Below are 25,739 nucleotides of genomic sequence, written 5' to 3' on the forward strand. Positions count from 1 at the left end.
AAAGGACACTGAAATGCTTTTATTTTCATCTGAAATAAAAAAGAAGCACAACAGAGCTGCTTTTACAGAGCGATGGTTCTGCTTTTCTGAGTGGGGCATGAAAATCACTGGTGAGGCGAGCTCCCAGCTCTGGCAGCAGTGATGCTACTCAGTCTGTAGCCCAGCAAAGCCTCTTTTGGCCCTACCAGGAGTTTTCCTTCACCTCTCATCAGGGTTCCTCCTGTTTCCCTCTAGTTCTGGGTTTCTGTATGCACAGGGAGGTGTTGGGGAGGGTACACAGCCCCCTCTGCAAGGCTGAGAGCTGGGTACATCCCACTTGGCACAGGTGTAGAGCCAGACTCCAGGCTGAAACTGCTGCTATTGACTCTGCCCTGCAGCAGGCAGGGCAACTGGGAGTGTTAAAAATCTTTATTAAGATGTGGAGGTGTGGGTGCCCTGCTCTGCCAGTGCCTTAGTCCAGAGACAGAAAAGGCCACGGACTTCGTGGCACTGTGAGCAGTGATGCTGTTCCTGATGTGAACAGTGCCTGAGGTGTCCCTTCCTTCCAGAGTGCCCACAGGAACCCCAAGGTGGGCACAGACTGAGGGTTCAGGAGGAGCCACGAGCCCCTAGCTGGGAGTGGGCACCCAGAGGTGAGAATGGAGCACAGATTCAGGGCTGTTCTCTCTCCTAATAAAAAGCTTTTTATGCATCCACCACTGGATGGTCAGAGAAATCTGTCTGGGGGGGGCATATTTTCCCAGGCCATGATGATTTTTAAGGGGTTGAAAGATCTCAGTCTTTGATTTCTAATGCTAACCTGGCTTCATTGAACTGTTCTGTTAAGCTCTTCAAATTGTGTGTTTCCATTATAATAACATGTTGGGTTTAAAATAAAAAAGACCTTTTTAAGATGATAGCTAAAATGTTTCACTCTGTGTCTTTGCCCCTAGTTTCAGCTGCTGCAGCTGGATTAGCAGTGGATGCAGGAGGCTTGGGGAGCCCCTGAATTCCTGCCAGGGTGTTCATCAGAGCCCTGGCAGCTCAGCCACCCCGGTAAATTGTGCTGTGAGGTGTTGTCAGGACCAAATCCTTACCCCAGCAAAAGAGGGGCAATTGCTATTGCAGTCAGGCAGCCAGAGGCAGAGCTGCTCAGATCCTGAACTGGGAGTGAACCTCTCATTCTGCCCCATTTTGGGGACACAGCTGGCATCTGGCACCTCTGTCCCATGAGTGCCAGCGCTGTGCCTGTCCCCAGGTAGGGACAGTCTAGTGTGGAACACCAGCCCTTGTCTCCAGGCTTTCCATTTATCTCATGGTGCTGCAGCCAAGACTTGCTCACATTCTGACTTCTCCCCTGTCTCTTGCACTCTCCTCAGGTCATTCTCATGACCAGATTTACTGCTGGTTATACTGGGGGGACTGGAAGGAGCCAAAACCCAGCCCCAGGAGACAAACCCAAAGCGTGGGCAGATATTTGTCCTTCCCTGTAAGACAGAGTGTGGGGAGCGGTGGGGAAGAAGATGCTGTGATGAGAGAGCAGCTTGGAGCAGTGGTTGCATTCAGGAAAAATGATGAAGAAACCTCTCCTTGCAGCCCTGCAGCTTCAGGGCCCAGATGCTCCAGATGTTTCCTACCCATGCCAGAAAGCAACGATGCTGCAGGGTCAGGAGAGCTCCCAGGATGTCCCAGGCACACACCCAGGCCCCTTGGGCAATCAGAGGTGGCTCAGCCTGCCTGGTCCCACAGGCTGACCCTGCAGGGACACTCCCTGCCAAGCTCTGCAATCCATCAACTCCTCCAGTGCAGGGTCACCAAGCTGGGAGTCACAGGTGAAAAGTCACTTCCAGGTATTTGGAATGTCTTTTTCTTTCTTTTTTTTATTTTGAAAAGAGCAAATTCCTATTAAAACATAAATAAATAAAGGGAAGAAAAAGATTCAGCAGAGACGAAGTGGTCTTCAGTAGCTGGTGGCTGCTGGTGTTGAGCATCTCCAAAACAACCTGATAACAAATATATCCTCTCAGCAGCAAACCTGCTTTGGCAGATCCCACATCAAATAAAATATGTAGATTTTTCATGAGAAGGTTTATTTTTTTTTTTTTGGCTCGTTGCTCTATAAAACACATTTACTCAGTCACATACAAAATACATTTATCCAGTTTCTTTAAAACAAACAAAATAACCTCTCCTCTCCATCTGGCCCCTCTCTCTGCTCCTTTCTAGCCTGGTCTGCTTCCCTATTCCTCGCAATATGGAACATGACAGGGTATTTTCAATGCTATTTTTGTCCGTTGTGTCATAGCTTATATTTAAAATAGCATTTAAATCTGCCAAGTAGTGCGGTGTTTTAAACTGCTGTCAGACTGAATTTCTCCTCCTACATACCACAGATTTCAGCTACGACTTAAAGACAGCTGAGGGAAGCTTTTGAGGAAGGGGGGAGGTGGAGGTGGTTGGGGACCAGATTGTCTGCAGGTGTGAGGACAGTCAAAGGATATTAATAGGGTGAAGGGATGCTGGAGAGGGGACACAGACCCAAAGAGAACCAGGGAAGGTGCATGGGAATGAAATTGCCTTCCCAAAGGAAGATCTTGTTTGGGACAAAAGGCTGAGATGGTGGCACCAAGAGGCTGCACCCAGCAGCTGTGGAAATGGGGAGGTCTCTGTTCTAAGGGTGAAAAGAGAGACCCCATAAAGGGATGTTTGCTCTGCATTTGGAGTTCACCTTTCAGTCCCAAATGTAGGATCAGCTGAGCTTTTAGTAAGGGCAGCCCTAAGGCAGGGGAGGAGGTTGTGCTGCCTTGCTTGCATTGGGGTTTATTCCCCCTTTCTTCATCATTTAATTTGTTGGGACTTGGCTGACATCTGAAGAGCCCTGAGGTGAAGTAGTACAATTATTGTCCATGATCACAGAAAAGGGCCCACTCTTTATGCTTTTGGGGATCTAAAAGTCAGCTGGTCCCTTCCTTCCCCACCATGAATAAACATTGCAGCCATCCCCAACAGAGCTGGCTTGGTTGCAATCACGCTAGAAACACCCGCCTAACCTTTCCCAGAAAAATCCTGAGCTGGCTCAAACACTCACAACCCCTCTGAAATCATCTCCCTCTGAAGGAGATGGTCCAGCTATGGATCTTCTCCCCACTTTTGTTTCACACGTTCAGTCTTCACCCCTTTATTTAGGTGCTGTTGTGTTCCCTTGATTCCCCATTGTCCCTTTCACATTTCCCCTTCTATCCATAGGCACATCCCAGCAGAAAGATGGGTCCTGAGTGGCACCTGCCACCCTCATTGCTGTGCTCTGCACCTTCCCCAGTGCCCATGGGACCCATGCCAGCTCCTGGTGGCTGCTTGATGCTCACACATGTCTGGAGGGATGGGTGTTTCATAAGGTGTCCCTAGCCTGCAGGTGACCCTACTTTCCAGAGAAGGTTTGGGTTTCTCTCCTGCAGCTGTCCAAGGCTCATTTCTTGCTCCATCTCTGTTGGTGTCTCACCCTCTCCTGGGACACGTGTGCCTGCCATTGAAATCTCCTACCCATCTTCTTCTGTCAACACCACCTAAGAAAGGGACAGATTGAAAATTTAGCAGTGTGTCCTCTGTGTCAATAACTCCCCCTCATCATCTCCTGGGTGGCACAGAGATCTGCTCAGCCATCTTCTCCCTGCTCCACACTCAGGCTTCCTCTCCACCCTCTCCCCTGCCTGGACTTTTCCACTGCTCACCCTTGCTCCCAGAGGGAGAGGTGACCCTTCCCAAAACTCCCTGTGTGTCACAACCCCTGGCACATCCCTGTGCCAGCCCCAAAACCACATCTGTCACCGGTGTGCCAGGATGGCAGAGGCATCTCTGTCACACCCCTCAGCTTTCTGGGATCCTTTGGGATCGCCTCCTGCCTCCAGTCCCATTCTCCAGCTCAGTTCAGAGCAGGATGAGGCACCGTGAGCGGGGGTGCCTGGCTGGGTTTGGTTATTCATTCCCCCAAAAAGCAGGGCTGGGGAAGGGGTACGGCTGGCTCCACGATCACACCGCGGCGCGTTAATCAGCCGCATTAAAATTCCGAGACAGCTCCTGCCAAAGTGGCTGCGCGCCGTGCAAGGTGGCTGGGAAACGCCGGGAGCCGTGACAGGCAGGCGAAGGCAGACAAAGAGCTCGCTCCGTCACTCGGGGTCTGCTCCGGGAGGAGAGAACCAGCACACGCACACACCCCGCTCCCCATCACCGCACAGCCCGGCCCCTCGGTGCCGCCAGAAAGCCCCAAGCCAGCGGCGTGCGATGGCCAGCGAGCTTGCCCGGGCTCCAGCCCCATCCCTGGGGATGTCCGGGCTGGATGAGCATCCCGCTGACCCCCGGAGATGGGTGGGACCGCCACACGGGATGGGATGTCAGGGCGGAGGGCACCCCCGGCTGTTCATCCCCCGCATCCCATCCCTGCGTGTGTGTCCGCGCAGGGTGCGAGGCCCCAGGGCGAGGCCCCCGGGCCGTGTCCCCTCCGGTTTGGCTGCCAGCTGTAGTAATGCGTTTTGCCACAGGGTGCCACTATGGCAAAGCTGTAAGGCCGCCGAGCCCTCGGCCCCGTTGTGTAAGGAGGATACCTGGCGTTCCCCACGCTGCTCGTGGTTTCCTTCTTCCCCTCCGTTCCCATCTCCCCTCATCCACCCCGCAAGGGAACTGCGGCAAGAGTTCCCCAAATATTCATCCGAAGGGGACAGTGCTGCTGGGTGACTCTGGCACGGCAGGGCAGAGGAGGGGATGCTGCAACTGCTCTGGGGTGTCGTGAGACTGACACAGTGGACTCTGACATGTCATGATGGCACTGCTCTGTCTCCACCAGACATGGCAGGGAGGAGAGATGTTGGAGGCTTTGTGGGACCTTGTGCCATGGCAGTGAGGAGGATGCTGTGTAACCCAGATGTCCAGGGATAATACTCCAACCATGCTCCTTTCCTGCATTTGGGGTGTTGGGCACTGGGGATGTAGCTCCCAACAAAGGGGGTCTGGCTCCATTGCTAGGGAGCAAGCAAAGGGCCTGGCAAGGCTGCAGCCACTCATCTCCTCCAGCTTTCCTCCAAGGATGGATCCAACCAGCCCTGTCCTCCTGCAGCTGGGCCTGTGAACTGCCCGAGAAAAAGGGGATTCTGCAGCTGGGGCATCTCATCCCTCCCATCCCATCCCATCCCAGACGCTGTAGGAGTGAGCAGGCTGGGTCCCACACCCTGAGTTTCTCTTTCCCTGGCACACTCCAGTCCCTTCCCTGCCTCTCCCCAAAGAAGAGGATGTGCCAGGGGGCAGCTCAGACCTGCACCCACAGCAGCTCCCTGGGAGCTCCACTCTGCAGCCATGGGAGGGGAATGGCACAGTTAATCTAGGGAACGCAGCTCATGAGAGCTAGGCAGGATCAGGCCACAAACCTGAGAATTTTTAGGGTGAAAAGTGTTCTGCAAATGGCAGGCAGTGGGATCCTGCGTGCTGCATCCGCCGCGGGCGGAGAGAGAAAGAAGATTCTGTTCTTCCCTCGCTAATAAAGTCTGGCTGAAATGACACAGTATAATCAGTGTTTACCTGGGAGTTTACATATGGTTTGTTGTAATTATAGTTTCAATTCCTGCTTTTGCTTTTTTTTTTTATTTTTTTTTCCTAACATCTATTTTTCAATCAGTAAAAGTAAATACTATTTTCAGCCCAATGTAATTCTTCCACTCCCATGGCCACAAACACAGCGAGGAGAGCGATTCCATTTGCGCGCTGTGCAATTGAGCAGAGAGAGGAGCCCGGCGGCTGCGGAGCATCAGCGGAGCCACGGCCGAGCGGGGACCTGGGGACATGGGGACGAGCCTCCCCTCCCCACCACGAGTCCCCCAGGGCCTCCACCCCACCTGGCAGGGCTACCTTTGCTGGTAAAAATCAGCACCAGGCCCAGACGTTGCTTCTCATCACGTTGGCATCGTTAAAACCCCAAAGCTGCCTGGTCGGAGGCAGTGGGGAAGGGATAAGAGCCATTAGGTGAAGCATCATTTATTTCAGGGCTGGCAAAGCTTTGTTCCAGCTTGGGGATTGAGTTGGCACTACAAGCACTGCGATCCCCAAGATTTAATTTCCTCCCCCCCCAATTTTTATGTGTGTGATTTATAACAAATCAAGGATGCCGGTGTCAGGTCCCCTTCTTCACCCAACTATTGTCACACACACACACATGCTGATTAAAACCACCCGGCCCCCTCCTTGTCCATCCATCAGCCGCTCTGGGGACAAACTTAGACATCCCACTCCTAGCCCACACCTCCATCCCTGTGTGTTCTGACACCCTGCCTTTACACCAATATCGGATATTAATTTGGTGAGCACATGCCCACCTTTAAATATAGATAAATATGCATATTTATTTATACCGTGCACCTAAATCCCTGTAGAAACAATTGGGAGCTTTGTCTCGAGGAGGGATTGGGCATTATTGGGATGCAGAGCGAGCACGTTGCCCTAGAGACACACGGAGTGTTCCTGCCTCGGCCACTCCAGTTGAATGTTTGCCGCTCCAGGCACGGTTTGAACTCAGTGCCAAGGCAGGCAGCTGGGCAAGGCTGTCAGGAAGGGACCCTTCTCCTGCCCAGAGGGTCTCAGCCCCTCAGGGGAATCCAGCAGAGGCCAGAAGCCCTGCCTGCACCCCATCCTCATCATCCTCATTTTGGGGTTAAAAAATAGGCAGTGAGGATGTGTCTCCCAGAGCTGTGTCTTTGGCCTCCACTCTCCTACATGCCCTGCTCCCCACCAGGAGAATTACTGCGGGTTTTACCACCCTCAGAAAGGGCTTTTTCACCGTGGATGCACATACTACGCCTGTGAATATCCCTGGGAGCAAAGGGGAATGTTGCAGAGAGGGTTTTGGGAGGGGGCCCTTGTCCCCAAGGCCCAGCAGGGCAGGCAGGGAGTTGGGGCTGGGGCTGATGGGGACGGAGCACCCCACAGCACCCAGGGCTCCCTGGGCCTTTGGAGTGAGGCTGCACCAAAAAAAAATCCAGTCTCAAATCACGGGCGGCTCTGCCTGATTTTAATTCAAGAGGTGCTGGTTTGGGTTTTCCAAAATAGGAGGAAGAAGGAGGAATATTCACTGGGTCAAGAAAAGCATCCCTCTCCAGCCACTTCCTGACACTGAAAAGAAAATTAAAACCCAAGCAGTTTTTTAAAAAATACAATAAAATGAAATTGTTTTATTTCTCACAAGAAAAAAAAGCTCTTCTCACCGATCCCAAACATGAATTTATTTTCTTAGTATATTTCTTAAAAGTCTACCACAGCCAACCTTTTTTCCCCCCAAATTAAGAATGAGCTGGTTTAAACTCTCACCCAAAATATTTATTGCAAGGAACAAAGATATTGGAATCGTCTCCAGTGTTGGATTTCAATTCTTCCTTTCAGGCTTTTATCTTTTCAATCCAAATTTCAGTGACAATAATCCGATTTTGATTGACATTAAAATTATTTATTGTCACATTGTAGCTGTTTAATAAATTGTGCCTGCTTTATTTTTTGGCTTATAAATACTGTATCTTTACTACCTTGGTAGTTAATTCAAGGGAAGAAACCACTTCTGAAAGCAGGCAGCAATAGTCTTAGCTCAGGCAAGATATAAAAATGCCTTTTTACACACATGAACCTGAGGAAAGAGCTGATTCCACCTTTTTACTAATTTATATATTTTCAGTCTCTCTGGTTTATTTAACTTTTACTATTTTACTTTATTTTCCAATGGTAAAATATGCCTCTGTGAGCTACGTGTAAAACGAAGATTATTTTAATCTCCTTTCAGATACAGAATAATTATTTGTCAGGAACATTTAAAAAATCAGGAAAACAATTCATTACACTTTCATGATCTAGATTTGAGAGATTTTCACCATTCTGGGAGTGAGTTCATAAAAAAAAAAAAGGTAAAAAAAAACAAAGCCAGGCGACATCCATTTCAGAGTGCCATTTAAATCTGGGTCGCGTTGCAAATGATTTTCTTTTTTTTTTTTTTTAATTTCCACAAATTACTGAAAGTTAAAAGAACTATCAGCCCATTTTACTATTAAAAAAAAAAAAAAAAGAGAGAGAGAGAGAAAGAGAGAGAGAAAATTAAAAAATAACACGGAAAAATGTATCCCTTGTAGAATAAACCTAAAGCGGCTCCTTTGCAGAAATATTTCCCTGAATGAAAAATTTCAAGCCTGTGTCCCACTTTTTTTTTATTTTTAACAGGGGGGTCCTGAGGGGTGCTGGAGGATGCCAGTGCCCCGGGGATGTTCTAGGGACACAGCATCCCATTCTCCTGCCTGCAGCGGGCAGAGAGGCTGTTTGCCCACTGCCTGAATGCCCTGGAAACCTGTCTGGGGGCAGCCTGCCCGCAGATAAAGGAGGGATCTGCCAGGGGACAGCAGGTTTGTTCCCCATGCCTGTGACTCTGAGTCGGGGTGGAGGGACCAGGACCCCAGCTGGGCTCGTGGGAGCAAGGGAGAGATGCAGGGCAAGGCAGGGAGCAAGGATGCTCTGCAGGATTCAGTGTTGGGGCTCTTCTGTGCCCACTTCCCAATGCACAGACCCAGTTCCACCCACCACAACAATCCCAAAGCCTAAATCTACACCTTAAATTTACATGGGATTGGTTCCATTCCATTGCTGATGCTCCTATTTCAGGGCAGTGTTAGGGTCCTGAGGAGAGACCCCAGGGAGAGGCAAGGCCTTTCCCATGGGGACACAGGGTGGCCTTGGGGACACAGACACAAGCCCAGTGCCAGAAGGACAGTGGGGCTGCCCTGGGTCTCCCTGCTGATCTTCTGTGCTGCCTCTCCCAGTGCCAGGCGGCCGCAATGGCTCTGGCAGCCACATTTGTTTACGGGCTGAATGTGTATTAAAATGGTTCATTATTTTCCTGACTGGCAGGTTTCCAGGGTCTGTGCTAGTTAATAATTGCTGCCAATTAAACCTTCGCAAAATATGCATTGCAGGGATGGGGATGGGGGGGAAACAACACGCGAGGATTTCTCCCGAGCCCACGGATGTCTCGTGCTGCTGTGGAGGAGCCCCGTGGTGGCTTGGGGACGCGGTGTTGTATCTGTGCTCGCTGTGGGAACCTTCCAGGGATGGGGCAGCTGAGCCCCCCGAGATGGGGGTCCTTGCAGGGCTCTCACTGAAAAGGGATTTGTCTCTTTATGGGGAAAAATTTTCCGCTGGTGGAGGGAACAGAGTAGAATCCACCCCAGTGGCCCCTTTGACCTCACAGGAACCAGCCTGCCCATCCCAAGCGCTGACCTGCCCACTCACCCTGTGGATGGATGCTCCCAGGGTGGGCAGCCAGAGCTTGGGACATTGATCCAACCCCGGGCATCCCGCTGCAGCTTCCAGAAGGTTTCTTTTCAAAGGACAGCTCCCTCTTTTCCTGTCTTTCCACTTGTTCCCTTCCGCTGCTGGAACACCCTCTGTCTCTGCAGGCCAGCAGAGCATCGCCTCTGAATTCCACCCCGATCCCAGCTCCAGGCACAGCCTGGAAATAAAGCTTTTCTCAGAGGCGAAAAACAAGCAAACCCCCATGTTCCAAAACCCACCTGGGGCTGGGTCTGCCCAGCTCCTTCCACCTGTGACCTCGAGTGTCTTTTACAAGCCATAAAGGCGTGAGCACGTTTGCCGACCACCGATTGAAAAGCAGCCAAAGAACAGGAATAAAGAATCATTATTTAGTGAACGCTAGCCCCACTCTTTGAAGCTGGGAAGCTCGGCAGAAAGGCTGGGTGTTCAGGCAGGCTGTGGCTCTGGGAAGGCTGAGGGGAATGTTTCTCAGATGCTAAAATCGCTCGGAGAGATGCGGGAGCGGGACTGCGTTCGTGGGAAGGACGGCTGACGGGGAACCGCTGCCTTTCAGAAAGGCAAATAATCGCAGCCTAGGTTAGCTCTTCTGTCGAGAGAATAATTGTGCTTCTAAAGGCTCTGATATGATGAGCAGCACTGCTTTGAAATAGAAATAAATACATAAATAAATCAGAGATCTTGGACTGATTAAGGCAATTGCTTCCCTTGCTTTTGCAACCCCTTTGGGTCCTGGTTCCCAGAGCCAATTACATATTTAAAAAGTTTCTCTCTGGAAAAAAAAAAAAAAAATAGAGGACTTGCAACTCTAAAATAAAGTTTCTTTGTGGTTGTCTAATGAAGAGCAATGGCCAGGACAGTTTACAGTTATTAATTGGTTTTAAATTGCTCCAGCTCTGTCTTGAACCATCTTTTTGAGCTGGCCGCAATATATCTGTGCCCTCCTGACTGCCCCACATGGGGTCAGGGCATGCTGGGCACCGCTGGTCTGGGCCCCTTTGTGTGGGTGAGCAGCCAGCTCATCTCCCCATGGCCTCTCCTCCTCCTCCACCCCATGGTCAGTCCTAAAAAAGCCCCCCAGGATGTGCTGAGCTCCCACTGCCTCACACAGGGTGCAGACAACGGGGAGACAAGCCAGGGAGATGCTGAGGGTGCTCAGCCATTACTTTTCCAAATGAATTCACAATTTCTCCAGCTCTCTGCTCTCTCCTGTATGACTACGAGGGAGATTTGCTTTGCCACCCACTCCCACTTTATCCCCCACCTTGGCACACTGCAAACCCCTCCTTGCCACCCAAACCTCAGCTTATTTCTAGGCTCCACATGGCCACGACATGTGGGAGCTCGGCAGCCGGCACGAGCCCAGGGACTGCCTAAGCTTCTCTTGGCACATCACACCTCACACCACCGAGCACCTCCAGGCACCGAGCAGGCAGAGAAAAGGCTCTATTCTTCACCCAAAAAACTCCCAGGGGGGTTAATTCCGCAAACAGCTTCCTTGCCATAAGGATAGGTGAAATAAATCTTTCTCCCAGCCCAGGGAAGTGCGGAAACGTCACCCCTAAAGGGAGGATGGGCTGGAGCCATGGGCCTCCTTGAATGTCTTCTCCCTGTAAACATGCATTATTGATAGCAGAAATTATGCTGGATTGGTTTTGGGATGTAAGGAAACGCTGGAGAATATTGATATTTTCCCGAGTTGCTTCCAAACCTATTCTTGGGCTTGAACGTGTTGCGTGTGTCATCTCCAATGAACGGTTTTGAGCTTTAATTCAAAAAATAGCACGATGTTTATAATACTATATAAGGTTTTCTCCTGGCTGTACGCACGGGATTATATATGTGTCGGTGTGTGGGTGCGGATGTGTGTGCAGGGATGTAATGAGACAAACAACTCAATCTGGAGCCGGTGGGGAGGAGGAGCTGCACACGCAGCCCTGAGCAGCGGCTGGTTCCCTTTGGTACCAACTCGGTTTCTTCCCCAGCAGCCGTCAGAGTTGTCTGAACAAACACGTTATCACCGGGACCGATCTGTGGATAAACAGGCAGTGATGTTGTAGGTGCAGGAATACACCTGGGGGTGCGTGGGGAGGTTTGTTCTCCAGCTGTTGAATGCTGGAGATGGGCTGGTGCATGACAAGATGCCAGACGCTTTTCAGCACATCAAATCTGCATCTCAGCACTTTGCAGGGCGCGGAGAGGAAACAGTAATTAAGCGACAGGACTTACACCACTTCCTCGCTGCATCCCTCTCAGCCCTGTGCACGTGTGTGCTGGCGGGCCCCGCTATTCCAGGTGCAGCCTCACCCCTTCTTAAACATGATCCTGATGGGGTTTTTTATAATAGATGAATTATTCAGCAGAAAAAGTGTTTCCCCCGTTCCGGGATTTTCCTGCTAACACCTTATTGGTCATTTCTGTTGTTCCCTGCCCAGCTCTACTGGTTTTATAAAATGCTCTGGAATAATACTGGGAATAGCAGCGTGTGGGAAGGAGAAAGGTTTTTATCTGCATGGGGTCTTCCATCTCCAGCTCTGTTTCTATGGATATCTGAGTGGAGTTTATATTTATCTCTCCCGTTTGAGCCGTGTGTGCAACTTTGGAGGAGAAGGAGGAGGCCAAGAGCAGAACCGCCCTGCTGCTTGCTCTGCTGAACCCTGACTCCTTTTGGTCAGCAGTGAGAGCATCACCCAGGTGGTCAAAATCAGCCAAAATACCATTATAAGGCGAGGGGAAGCTGCAGAAATACTTGACCTAAAGCTTAGCACAGCAGCAGGCACTGTGTCCAGCAGGGAAGTGGCCCCTCTGCCACCTCCAGACACCAGTCGGGGATGGCAGGGCAGGAGCATCACTCCTGCTCCCCAGTCGCTCATCCCCAATCCCTCATGCAGCTGCCCTGTAAATGGCCAAATTTCCTGGGAGCAAGGGATTTTCCATCTGTCACAGTGTCCTTTGCTGTCAGGAGGGAAGTCGGCACAGCCCTGGTGCCGGGGGGAGTGCGCCGGGTGCCGGAGCAGGTAGGAGTGGGAAGGCGAGCACATGACTCGGCCTGGCCCCGGCGCACCAGCTCCCAGAGCATTACCATGATGGCTCCATCATTAATTGATCAATCACTGGATGACAGTTAATTAAGTAGAAAATAAAGCTGCTCTGCCCAGCCTGGCATTAGTAGGCAGCGGCATTAAGATTTCTGGAGTACAAGGGGGAAATTAAAAAACAAAGGCACAGCTGGAGGAATAACCCCATCGCCGGTGGCTGGGGGTGGCAGCCTGGCACCATGTTCCCTGGGTCAGGATATGCAGGCAGCCCCTGCACAGCAGCAATGGCCAGTTTGTGGCTTCTCCCCTTCCCAAGAAACTGGATTTCACCCTCCAGGCATAACCCACATTATCCATGTGCCCCTTTCTCCACAGCTCTGGTGCTACCCAGGCGCTGGCCACTGGCCACCAGACCCTCGCCAGCACACAGATCTGCAAAGGGGCTTTTCCTCTCCATCCTGTTTTCTCATCTCTCAGTCCTGCCTTGTGAGCTAACCCACAGGCAGGGTGGGGAAAGAGAAAGCCAGATAGAAAGCATCCTCCTGCCCCCCGTCTTATGCGCCCGGGATTGTCTTGATATGAAAAATTATGGTTTTTGTTAAAAACTATTACTAATGAGGCGTCTTTCCTGCCCTTAATTGTTGCCAAGGCGATGACCCCAGCCAGCCATCTTTAATTAACTTAGACTAGATCTCCTGAAATGAGTTCCTCGGGTAAATTGCTCACCACAGCTTTCAGGCACGGAGCTGTGTTTGCCAAGGCCACCCGCTCCGGCATGCTGCCACAGCCACCGGCAGAGGTGATGGCACAGCCCGGTGTCCCCACCTCTGCCTCCCCTCACCACCGCTCGATAATCCCAAGGCAAATCGGCAGAAATTCTGAATAATATGGGGACGAGGATGGAGTGACTGATGCCTGAGCACAGGGAATGGGATGAATGTGGGCTTCTCCATAAAATGGGAATTCACCCTGGCTGCTGGCTTCTCCCATCGCAGGGGCTGTGGGACCGGCCGCACGGTGGCTGGCACCTCTCCAAGTGAAAATCACATTTCCTGCCTGACAGATAACGTCGGTCAAGAGAATGCCAAGGACGATTCCTGAAAATGCCATAATTGTTTTAATCTGATGGCGGATAAAAGATAATGATGCTAACAATATTTAAACGTAATTATAGTTTCCTGCGGCTGTTGGGCTCTCTGAATCCTCTCCACTCAAGTGGCTTTGTTTACGAGCCGCTCCAATAAGGCAGGGCCCGCTTTCCTCCTCTTCACACCTGCACCTCCATCAAGGCACAGGGTGGACACATGCCAGGGGGCTGGATCTGCTCAGGGACCAGTACCGGCCAACCCTGCAGCCCCTCTGGGTTCTCCTGCTTAGAGCCCACCATCACCCATCCTCTATCTCCTGGGATGTGATGCCTGTCTTGGAAAAGGGACTGGGATAGTTGGATCGTGGCTACCCCCAGAAGAGAGGGATCTGTGTGGGATCAGTTTTAGGGATACATGGTAGTAGTAAATCCCCCCCATCAGGGTGGGGCAGGCATATGGTGGTTCGTTTCTACCAGTCACCCATGTAAGGGCTGTGGCCCCCTATAGCCCCCAGATCCCATCCCAAATTCCTCTCCAAGGTGAACTCCCCCGTATCGACATAAAACAACAAAGCAGGACAAAGGGAATTTCTAGGAATGGTTTGCTGATGATAAACAAATAAAAAACACCAAAGGTGGGTGTCTGGGGGCTTGGAATCTGCAGGAGAAGAGAATGGAAGGAGAAGGAAATGGTATGAACCCCTACACTGAAGACTCTCCTGCACTGGATAGTGTTACCATCATCTCACAGAAAATCTCCCAGTCCTATGGGGGCCTGGATGCCCTGGTTGCAAAACAGCTTGATCGAGTGCACAGAAACAGGCAGTGAGAAAAGATGGGATTGAGGGGAGGCTTTTAGGAGAAGTTAAATATGAAATGGCTATTTCAGTAGCTGTAGTTTAGCCTCCTGTGTGAATCGGTCTTTGTAAATAGGAATGGAGGATAGCCAACTTCCCCAAAAGGGCTCTACGGGGGGTCCGGAAAACCACAACGTCCTGAGTTTAATGGGGAAAACAGATAGAAATGGCAACAAAGAATGGGGAGAAACAGCAATAAACCTGATTGTTTGGTAAATAAGGCTGAGCCTGTTGCCGAGAAGGGAAGTTTGAAAAGCAGCTGGGGAATGAATAACCGGTTAAAAGTTAGGAGACAAAGTGGCATAACAAACCCGAGGGGTTCCCAGCTCAGAGCAGCCAGTGCCGGAGCCCCGCAGCAGAGAGGAGTGTGAGCCTTCAGAAGTGCCAGGAGGAGGGAGGAAGTAGCAACAGAACAACATCCACTGCTGCTCCAACGTTAGACCTGGCACTGTGTGGAGGGCTATGGAAAGGAACTCATGGTGCTAATGAACTTGGCCTTCAAGTGAAGGAGAAACTCAGTGTTGAGCACAGAGAAAATAAATCCATCACCTACATGGCCAGGAAACAGCTACATCCATGGAGGAAGAGCACTCCAAGACATGGGTATTGAAAAGATTAGCCTGGGCACTGGCAAGAGCCATGTCAGGAATGACTCAGGATAGACCAGAGAAGAGGGCAGGATAGGTGAGGAGCAGGCTCACCCTGTGCCATGTGGGTCACTGCCTCACTGAGGGCATCCCACAGGGCAGGGCGAGGAGGCATCTTGGAGTTGGGCAATAGCTGCAGTCTGAGGAGGAATTAAATAGAGTCCAGCCTGCAGAAAGAGGGGCTCAGATGTCCAGCTGGATGCCTGGCACAGGAAGCTGCTTTTGCATCCACCCAGGGTGCTGCAGCCACCAAAAGTTTGAAAGGATTGGAAAAGTAATTGAGGAGAGCAAAGAGGTGCCTGGACGCTGGAAAGGCAATAAATGAGCTGGGGCTGAGGACTCTGCAGAAAGTAGGGCAAGAGCAGGCAAGAAAGTGTCCCCTCCCTGTCACTGTCCTGTGCCCTGGGCTGGCCTGGGACACCTCTGGGGAGGGAGGGAGTCATCTCCAGAGCTGGCATTGGTTTGGGAGTGGCCCGGGGTCCTCCACTTGTCCCTGCAGCATCTCTACTCTCCAGAGCGAGGCACGAACCTCGGTAGGGAACCTCTTTCCTACAGCACCAGGAAGGATCTCCTCCCTCCCAAAACGCACCTCCAGGTTTCTCAGCGTGTCCCCCCACCCTGCCGGGACGGATTGCCACCAGTTCCCCCGTTCTCCGTGGAAACCCACGCGAGACACACAGACACAGCTCTTTACACCACACACTTCACAACGATGAGTGCCCGCCCTTTTTGCCCCTGCAAGGACCTAGACGCCAGTGGCAGGGGTGGGTCCCGGGCGGGTCCGGTCCCTGCTCTCTCCCGATCCTGCAACCCACGGCCATGAACCCGTGGCCGTGGCCACGCGTGGCCGGAGCGGCGCGTCTCCACGGGCTCGGCGCAGCCCCGATGGGGCGCGTTGACATCTGTAACCAAACTCCGGCTCCGGCAAAGGCAGGGCTGCCCGGCCAGGCGGAAAATTAACACTGACATTGAGTTTAATTAAACAAAACAACCAGGCTGCGAGCTGGAGCGGGGACGTGGCAGCAGCTGGAGGAGCCGGGCTGGGCGCGGTTCGGGACCCGCACCCGCCGCCGCCCCGCCGGGACGAGCCGACATCAGCCTCTCGGAGTCCGGCATGGCTCGGGAAACCGAAGCTGGATGGGCGGCCCGGCTTCCCCGCCGAGACTGCCGGCCAGGGCCGGCAAACAGCGTTTTCCTCCCCCGTTTTGCCCGCCTCTTTACAAAAAGACGCGCGGGGCGCAGCGCGACGGCAGAGGCCCACGCGTGTCCTGCCCCAGAGTGGAGCAGGACGGGTGCCCGGCGGTGTGAGGTGCGGAACGGAGGCGATGGACGCTCCAAGGAGGGGATTTCGTTGAGTGGGATTTGGGGAGATGCTGACCGACCGACAGCCACCCCATCACCGGCTGCGGCCCCGCGCCTGTCCCCGGCCCTAAACCCAAACGGTGGGAAACGTCTGATCCGGGCAGGGAGAGCCGGGCAGAGCCTTTCTCGGCCAGCTGCTCCCCGGCGGGCGCCAGTCGCACCAGTGTCACCAGTGGCACTGGCGCTTGCCGTGCCCGGGCAGCGGAGCTCGGGGCAGCTCCGGCAGAGGCAAAGCCGTGCTCGGAAGGCCCGTGGTTTTACCCCGCTCGGCTCCGAGATCGGTGGTACGGGGCAGAGCCGTCCTGCCCGTTGCCCTCTGCCCGCTGCCCGCGCCGCTCGCACAGCAAATTCCTCCGCGAAGAGCTGAAAATAGCGCGCAACCCAGCGCAAGGCGAGCACAGGGCGGTCTCCTCCGGCCCCCGAGAGCCGCAGCGCTGGTATCCGTGTTTGGGGCTGTTTCTGTCTGAACCCCCCCCCAGCTCTCTGCCCCACTCCGAGAGCTCCCTCCAGCATCAAACACCTTCGTCTTCTATCCAGCTCTCTGCGTTCGGGTCCTGGAAGCTGAGGACTGATCCCTTTGCCTTCGGCCTCCTCCTCCCAGCTCCCATCCCAGAGCTTTGCGGCTTTTAGTCTGGTCATTTTATTTTATTTTATTTTACTTCACTTTTTTTTTTTTTTCTGGGGGGGAGCGAGGGCGTGTGAAATGTCGGCTTTGAAGGATATTTGTAATAACATAACCAGCAAAATGAATGTCATATTTTTGCTCCAATGAATTGGATTTCCTGAAATATTGTCTCCGTAATGATGCCTTTAGGCTCCTCTGGATTAGATAACTCTCCAACCACATCAAGAAGGCTAATTATCCCAAAGCCACTTTCCACATCTATTTCATACACCTATGTGTGTCTATATTCAGGGACGCGGTGCTCTCCCGGCCCGGCCCGGCTCCGCTCACGGCAGGGGACGCGCCCCCCGTGTCCCCGCGCCCGCGGGAGCCCCGTCGAGCGAGCAGCCGTGACGACACCAAGCCCGACCGCCCCGCCAGCCAATCCGCGGGCCCCGAGCGCGCCCGTCAGCCCGCGCTGACCAATGAGGGGCGGGCGGCGCGCCCCGGCGGGATCCCCTCGACGGCTCGAGTCTCCCGGGGGGCGCTCCGGGACCCCCCCCCCCCCCCCACACCGGCCGCGCTGGGGCCTCTTCTCCCGGTACAGAGAGCGGGGACACCGCGGGGCCGTGGGGCCAGGGCAGCGCCGGGTGCCGCGGCTGTCCCGTGGGGTTGGGCCACTCTGCCACAAGGGCGGGTGTGCGAGACCCTCGCAGAGGGGTGGAGGCGCCAGGAGCAGAGCCCCAAACAAAGGACGAGCGGTGTTCCCGGTCCCAGCGAAACCGCAGCGCTCCGGGGGTCCGGGCGAGGCCACCCCTGCACACTTGCGGGCGGAGCCCACGCGTGGGTGCCCCCGCCGCCTCCCACCGCCCGGCGCGGCTCTGTGTCCCGGCTCTTTGCTTGGGCCGGGGAGTCTGTACTTCGGGATTATTCAGCTCCTGCAAGTTTTTTGTTAGGCGGCCCTGAAAGGCCTCAAAGGCTGGGAACACCATTCTAATTACGGGGAAGCACAGCTTATTTAGAAGATAAAAAGAGACTTGTAGTCTCATAACAGCTTCTTATATCCGTCAAATAAGGATCTCTAATGACGGGGTGAGAGCCAGTGAATGCCTAAAACAAACTAAAAAAAAGGAGTGAAAATAAAGCAGCCAGGGGCTTAAGATATATTAAATTACCCTGATTAGGAATTTAGGCCGTGGCTCGAGTCTGCTGGAGAGGCTGGCGAGGGGGGGGGACGGAAAGTGCTGCTATTCATTTCTGGGGAGAGGGGTCAGTAGGTCGGAGGAGTTCACAGGGCCTGGCTCTATTCTTATGCTAACAGAGAATACAAGCGCTGGCCTGGAAAATAGAAATGAATTTGCAATAATCCGAGCCCCTCTGTTTGCAAGGCGAGCGGCTCTATAGCTAATTGCAGCCCGGCCTCCCCCGCCTCGCTGCGGACAGTTGTAACGATGCATGGGAGATTAGAGCCCGAGGGGCTTGGGGGGGTGGATTTAAGCCGTCTTCCCCCCTCCCTTCCCTCTGCCCGACGGTGAAATATTCCGGGGCAGGCGCTGGTGTTTGGGCTGGCTCTGCTCGGAAGGGAGCGGGGCCAGGCAACTTCTTGAACTTCCCCGCAGCCGCGCAGGGGAGAGGCCGACGGGCAGAGCGCTGTGCCGGGGGGTGGGGAGGGGGGGTCGGCTCTGCGCGGCCCCGGGCACTGCGGGGGCGGGAGAGGGGGAAGGCAGCGCAGGTCCCGCAGACGGGGGGACCCCCATTGAGCTGCCGGTGACAAGCAGTAAATCGGGGAAGAATAGCGCATGGAAACGCGCCGTCGGGGCCGCTGGCCGGCCCTACAGCTGCTGGCCCGTCTCGCCGCCGTGAGAGCCACCGTCTCCTCGGTGGCATTCCCGTGCACCGACGCCTCCCGCCCCGCACCCGAGCAGTCCCTCCCGCAGCACAGTGGTCCCACTCGCACCCCGCGGGGTTCCGCCGCCCCCCGCCCCGGGCCGGTCCCGTCGGCGGCTCGGCGGGCTCAGCGGCCCCGGAGAGTTTCAGGACCCTGGACAGGGGCGGGGCCGCCGTCGGGGCGCGGCGCCTCCTGGTCCCCTCGCATCCTCCGGCCACGTCCCGACGGGCCGAGGGAGGAGCGGTCCTCCCTGGGCCGGCCCGGTCTGCGGCTCTCCCCTCCTTTTCCCCGCGTTACCGGGCTGGGATCGCCCGCCGCAGCCTCGGAGCCGTACCGTGGGGACGGGCCGCGGTTTGGCACCAGTGGAAGCCCGCTCCAGCACAAACACACTCGCCAGTGCGCAGGAATCGTGGGTGGGGGACGCCAGTGCAGCCGAAGGGCTGATTTAATGACCATCGAGCGGCTCGGACAGGCTCCGCCGCCCCCGTCGGCATGCGGGCTGCTCCCGGGGCTGGGGACGGTGCGGACTCCCCGCCGTGCCCCGACGGTGAAACGGGGTGCCACAGACCCGGGGTCGCCCTGCCCGGTCCCAGCGACAAAGAGCCGGCCCTGCAGCCAGAAATAGAGCCCAGTTTCGTTAACCGCGCTCCCCTCTCCTCCCCGCCCGTGGCTGCCCCAAAGCGGAGGCAGAGATGCCCCGGGTGAGGGCTGTGCCTGGGATGGGCGGCATGAAATGGTGACAGCCCTGGACTGAGACCGGGATCGGCTCCGCAGAGCCGAGCCGGACCCTGAGCCCCACACAGCCCTGACAGCAATCCTGCCGAGCGCTGCCAACTTTGCCCGGCAGCTCAGGGCTGTCCCTGCCGTCCTGATCCTGCAGGAATCGGGCACAGGGGGATGGAGAGAGGGTTCGGGGGCTGCTGCGGGCCGGGGCCGGGGTTGCCGGGGCCGCCCCAGCAGCCGCAGGTCTCAAGGTCTCCATAAATCACTTTTCCAGACTCTTGGAATTCTCTTACTCGAGACTGAAATTAAAAGGATGATTTCCGTAAGTGGCACACGCCGGACAGAGTCATCCCCGCTCGGCATTGTCCGTGCCACGGGGCTTCTCCCAGAACCTTCGCCTAACACTTTTGTCGTTTTAAAAGGCAGAAGCTCCGAATTTTATCCGGAGTCCTCTTCTGAAAAGCTGCTAAAGCTTAAGAAAATTATATTTCAGGTTTATTTGAAAAAAAAATAACCAACCTCTAAACTTAAAAAAACCCACTACACACAAAACAAACCATATACATAATAATAATAAAAATGATAATTATAATAAAAATACTAATAATAATACCAAAAGATCGGTGTTTCTAATTTCCAATTATATACTTAGTCGATGAAAAAAGAGGCAGCATTATTTGTAATTATAATCTATTAACTGAGTTTGGGAGGAATTTTCAGAAAAAAAAAATTCATTACGGGAATGCTCTGTGAATTTTCCCTCTCCCGAGGACATACGGGCAAAGGACATACTCGGGGTTTTAAAAATTGTGTTAGAAAACAAATTCGCCGGCGCTTTTATCTCCTCTGTGATGGGACACGGAGATGAGCCAGGGCGATTTAATTTCTCAACGCCTGCCGAAGTTAGGGTTCTCCCCTCCCCAAAACATTGCCCGGTCCGGCCCCACGTCCTCTCCCCGCCTTGTCATTCCCGGCCAGAAATAAACCACCGGGGCGGAGAAAAGCTGGCTTGTTTGCTAGAATAAAAATCGGGCTTATTTACAAGATTTTTTTTTAAAATATCGTGTTTATTTGGAGGAATTAAAAGTGTGTTCCTCTGCAAAAATAAAAATCGGGTGTACTTGCGGGACCAAAAATCCGGTTTCTTTGCAGAGGGAGGAGCCACTGCTCGGGGAGGTGTGGGACGGGGGGCTGTGCCGTGTCTCGGGGGCACGCAGAAGAAAAGGGGGTGCCTTGCCAGCCGAGTGCCCCCTAAATGGGGCTGGGGTTCATTCCTCAGCGGGTCCCCCCGGGGGCCCGCACCCAGCCCCGCAGCCTCGGCTCCAGGGCACCACATCCTCGCTTGTCCCCGCAGATGTGCGGGGAATTTGGGGGACAGAGAGTGGCACACAAAGGTGCCCGGGAGGTGCCCTCCTTTTCCCGCTGAGGCTGAATTGCCACTCGGATGCGTTTTCCTCGCTCCGCGGCCCGTCGCACGCTGTCTGCCTGCCCTCCTGGCAAGGACGGGAGAGCTGTTCCCCCTTCAACGAAAACCCGGAGCGGTGACGGCGGGGCCCTGTGCGGTGCCAGCCCGGCCGCAGCACGGCGGGCACGGAGGGGAAGCGCGGCCGGGAGGGATCCCGCATCTCATCCCTTCTCCCGCACCCCCCTGGCCGTGGGTGCGGTGCTCGCCCGTGGGAGAAACGCCGTGGAAGGGTGCCCGGGTGTGTGTGCGAACACCCTGAGCTCTGGTGCACACACACGTGTGCGGTACCCGCTCATACCCCGCCGGTGTGATACACCCACCCGAGCGGGGACACGGGTGCGGCGCGGGGATGCCACACGCGTGTGCGGGCACGCACGGGGCGGCACTCGCGGGGGTCGTGGTCACAGCCGCGTCCTCAGACGGACACAGCCCCCAGGTTCGCACCCGTCGTTTGCAAACGCGCTCCCGCAGGGCGCAGCCCGGCCTCTGCCCAGCTCCTGCAGCCACGGGGATCCCCTAGCCCGGGTACCCATTCCCCTGCACCTTTCCACCCCAAATTCCTCGGCTTTGTCACTCCCTTTCCCCACTTTACTCAACCCACTCAATTAAGGGCGGTGGCGGGAGCGGGGCTGCAAGAGGCGGCGGCCGAGGGCTCCCCGCCCCCCTCCTTCCCTGCGCAAGGTGAAAGAACACGAAAAAAGGTGAAAACACAGAAAGAGCCCCAAAAAGAGCCGCTTCCCGAGGTTTGGCTTTATTTATCCCTGCCTATCCTTGTGCCTTACAACCCCGGGCAGGCTGGACGAGCCGGGTGCCCGGCGGGACAGCCGCGGTGCTGGCTCGGAGGGCCAGGGGGGTGCCAGGGGGTGATGGGGTCGCAGTGCCCGCGGCGGGGGGCGCGGGGAGCCGCAGGTGCTGCTGGCGGGAGAGACCCGCAATGGCTGTTTGGGTGTTGCATTAAAGCACGCTGCAGTGCGCACACTGCGGCCCCTCCCCCCACAATCTGCCTGTATGCTAATGACATGCAAAGAGACTCATTTGCATGTTTATCTCTGTCAATGGGCAAGCGTGGCGGGCGCGGTAATACGTTTCCCACCGTGGCGTGGAGGCCTCCCCCCCCCACCCCCCCCGCGCCCCTCACCGCCCCGCCGGGCCGGGGAGGGTCGGGCAGGGCTCGGCTCCGGCCCCACCGCCCAGCCCTGGCACCGAGGCAGGTACTGCCACAAAATGGCTGCCGGGGGGGCCTGCAGCCTCCCGAGCACCCACCTCTGCCCCCCAGCAGTGCCCGGCCCCTCCGCGCCCCCACCCCGCAAACCCACCTCCGGATTTTGTGCTTAAGCAGCCAATCGGGGGCGCGGTACCCTTCCCCCCTCCTTCCTTCCTTTCTCCCTTCATCCCTCCTTTCTCCCTCCATCCCTCCTTTTCCATCCTCCATTCCTCCTTCTTCCCCTCCATCCCTCATTTGCCACCCTGCATTCCTCCTTCTCCCACTCTATACTCTTCCTTCTCCCGTCTCCATCCATTTCTATATCCCACCTCTATCCCCCCTTTAACACCCATCATCCCTCCTTTTCTACCCTTCATCCCTCCTTTTCCACCCTCCATTTCTTTTCTACCCTTTATCCCTCCTTCTCCCCTTCCATCCTTTCATTTTCCTTCTCCCTTTCCTTTCTTCCATCCTCTCCTTCAACTCTCCATTCCCTTTACCATCCCTCCTTTTTCCCCCACTTTGCCCCGCTGTCCCCAAACCCAGACCCCAGTCTCCACTGTTTCCACGCACGGGGATATTTTTGATTTCCCACCGACCGGGGGAAAATCATTCCCATCCTTTCAAGGGGTTCCGACTCTCGCCCGGGTGCTCAGCCCCCGGTAATTTGTGACCTCTGTGGGTCGGCCGGCACCGTGTGAAATCCCTGGTGGGTGCAGAGCCGCGGGTGGGTGCCCCGAGGGTCTCGCCCCTGGTTCCTCTGCTGAGGGGGTGAGAGGTGTCCCCAGGCACGGGTGGGGAGAAGCAGCCGTGCGTACATTCACGCGTGCGGGCCCACGGAAGGGACAGGCATTGGAGGCACTGGTGCAAGTGTGGGGTTTTGAAATAGCCACAAAAAAAGAAAATAAAGGCAAAAAAAGGGCGGCCTCTCCCACTGCGCCGGGGTGCGCCCACGCCGCTATTTTCAAACCCGCACGTGAGAGAGAAGAGATGTTTTATGTTTTGCGGAGCGAGGAACGCTCTGTCCCCGCTCTCCGAGCGAGGCTGCGGCCACCCCAGCGCACCCTCGGCGGGGACACAGCACAGCGCGACCTCCCCGCACCCCGGGGACGTCGGGGACGACTCCCGCCTGCAATGCAATACAGCCTTATATGCGCTCCACTCCATACATAAATAAAGAACACGTACGTCCTTATGTTCCGCTATCGTTTATGGCGCCGTGTTATACCACACGGTGCTGCGTGACGCGATGCGACGTGACAGCGCCCGGCCCTGGGCACGGCACGGCCCCGCCGGTGTCCCCGGGCCCGCCCCGAGGCGCCGGGGAAGGGCGCCCGCGTCGCTGCGCTGGCCTCGACGGCGGCGTTCGGGGGATCCCCTCCTGTCTCCCCACCCGTTATCCCTCCTCCTACTCCCTGTCCCTTCTCTGCCTCTTATCCCCTCCTTTCTTTTCTCGCTCTTCCAAACCTTGCTCACTTCCCCGGTGAAGGTGTGTTCGCTCCTTGCATCCGCTATCTCTATTTTAGCCCCGGGAGGTGGAGGGGCATGCGTGTTTACCCTCCCCTCCTTCACCCGAAATTATCTTAGAAAAAAAATAAATCAGCCCAAAACCTAAATCTGCCCGAGGCCCCCAGACTCGCCCCGTCCCGACCAGTTTATCCCAGCATCACTCAGCCGCAGGCAGGGGAAGGGGTTTATTTGTGGGGTCATTCAGCGCGCTGTGGCCTCCCCCGCCCCATGCCATCACACCTGCACAGAGGGAGGTGCGACCCAGCTGGGATGGCGCCGCTGACCCTCGGCGAGGGCTTTGCCTCAAGCCCCGTCCCGGAGGGCAGCGGCTCCGGGGGTGTCGGTGCTGCGGAGCTCGGGGGGTGCCGGCCCTCAAAGGCCCCCCAGCCCCGCGCTCCGCTCCCCGGGTGGGTGTTCCCCTCCCGAGGGGGGCGGAGAGAGGCAGGCCGCGGAAGAGGCAGGTTTGGGAAGGCCGCCTCCCCTGGCTTTCCGACTGCCCCCGCCAGGCCGTGTCCCCGCCGCACCCGGCCGGGGGTGGGTCCGCACGCCCGGGGGAGGCCGGCTCGGAGCGTGCCCCGGGCAGGGCTGGTTTTGCCAGGAGTATGTGGGAACCCCTACAGAGAGACACCCTCCCATCGCTCCCCAAAGCTGCTGTGTCATCACGCCCCGAAGCAGAGGCAGCCCCCCAAAAGCGAACGGGGGGGTGTGTTCCCTTACCTGAGCGCTAGCCCGGGGGAGCCATGCGGAGCGGGGGTTCTGTGTTCGGCTCGTGTTCTCCTGCCGTGTCCCGCAGCAGAAACTCCCTCCGGCCGGGGCCGGGGTAGGTGCGGGGGAGCCGGACTGGGCCGGGAGGACCCCGCGGCCGGGGAGAGCCGCACACCCCGGGCCGTGTTTATATGTAGAAAGAAGGGTAATTTGAGTGCTTATACCAAGAACCGGGGTTGTTAAGTTTGCAGGCAGACAGCTAAACGGTGCCAAGTGCGGGCAGGGAGGGGGGTGCGGGGGGGAGGCTGGGGGTGTGTAAGAAATAAAGAGCAATTGTCAGAAGCGAACAAAAGGCGGAGGATGGAAAGGAGCTGGGAATCCCAGGGCAGAGCCTCTCGGCGTGGACTTGAACTTGGGCTTTGACACCGTCTGCCAGGCGGAGAGCGGCTTCGGGCCGGGCGAGGCGGGCTGCGGGGGGAGCGACAACAGCCCCGGCAACGCAGAGAGGGGGCAAACACCCTCCAAACACGCACCTTGGACGCGGCGGGGGGGCACTCTGCTTCAGAATGCGGCTGAGCCGGGGAATAACCCAGACGGGCTGAGGCCCGACGGGCTCAGCGCACCTCGCGGCGCAGAGCGGGGCGGCGGCGGGGGGACCCCGTCGGGGCTGGCCGGGGCCAGACGGTCGGGGGGGCCGCCCGGTTCTCACAGTCTGCGCCCGAGCCTGGATTCTCTGCACGTCCCGGCCGGTCCCCCCTTTGCTACTATTCAGCACTTAATTGAACATTAATGGCAGCTGGGGATGAGGTCATTGGAGCCGGCTTTTCTCACACATTTTTCATGCAAATCCGCTAAACTCTAAACAAATTTGAATAAAACCCCCTTTGTGCAGGCCCTCCATGGTGTTTTTCCACGGGCCGCTCCGCCTGTCTCCGCACACTTCATCCGGGGAGGGGGGAGCGGCGGGGAGATGAGGGGGTGTGGGGGGGTCTCTGCTCGGGCCTGGAGCGGCAGGCAGACCCAAAGAAACTGCGTCCTCTGCGAGGCTCTCAAGCCCAGATCGCTCCCAGGATGCCCACTGCACCAGCATGGCCCTGCACTGTGCCATCATCACTTGCAGCCCCCCTACAGCACCAGTTCCCCCAGTAATATCCTTTAGCAGCACCAGTTCCCCCTGAAACACCTCCACAGCACCAATCTGCCCCCAGTAGCAGTTCTTCTCCAACTCATGCTAATCCCCCACAGCAATACCACCCCCCCCAAGCACCATCAGCCCCCCAGCAACCCAAATTCCTCCCAGTTCCACCGCTGTCCCCACCCAGCACCCCTCTC

General features: G+C 55.9%; 1 long non-coding RNA gene across 1 annotated transcript; it reads right to left on the bottom strand.

Moving 5' to 3' along the window:
• On the bottom strand, nucleotides 1-24,628 carry LOC135452186 (uncharacterized). Its single transcript, XR_010441543.1, has 2 exons — nucleotides 24,420-24,628; nucleotides 1-3,542 (listed from the first exon to the last, which is right to left on the bottom strand). It is a non-coding gene; the product is annotated as an uncharacterized LOC135452186 (long non-coding RNA).
• Between the last annotated feature and the right edge of the window lie 1,111 nt (nucleotides 24,629-25,739).

This window comes from Zonotrichia leucophrys, chromosome 10, assembly GCF_028769735.1.
Source record: "Zonotrichia leucophrys gambelii isolate GWCS_2022_RI chromosome 10, RI_Zleu_2.0, whole genome shotgun sequence".
Classification (NCBI taxonomy): Eukaryota; Metazoa; Chordata; class Aves; order Passeriformes; family Passerellidae; genus Zonotrichia; species Zonotrichia leucophrys.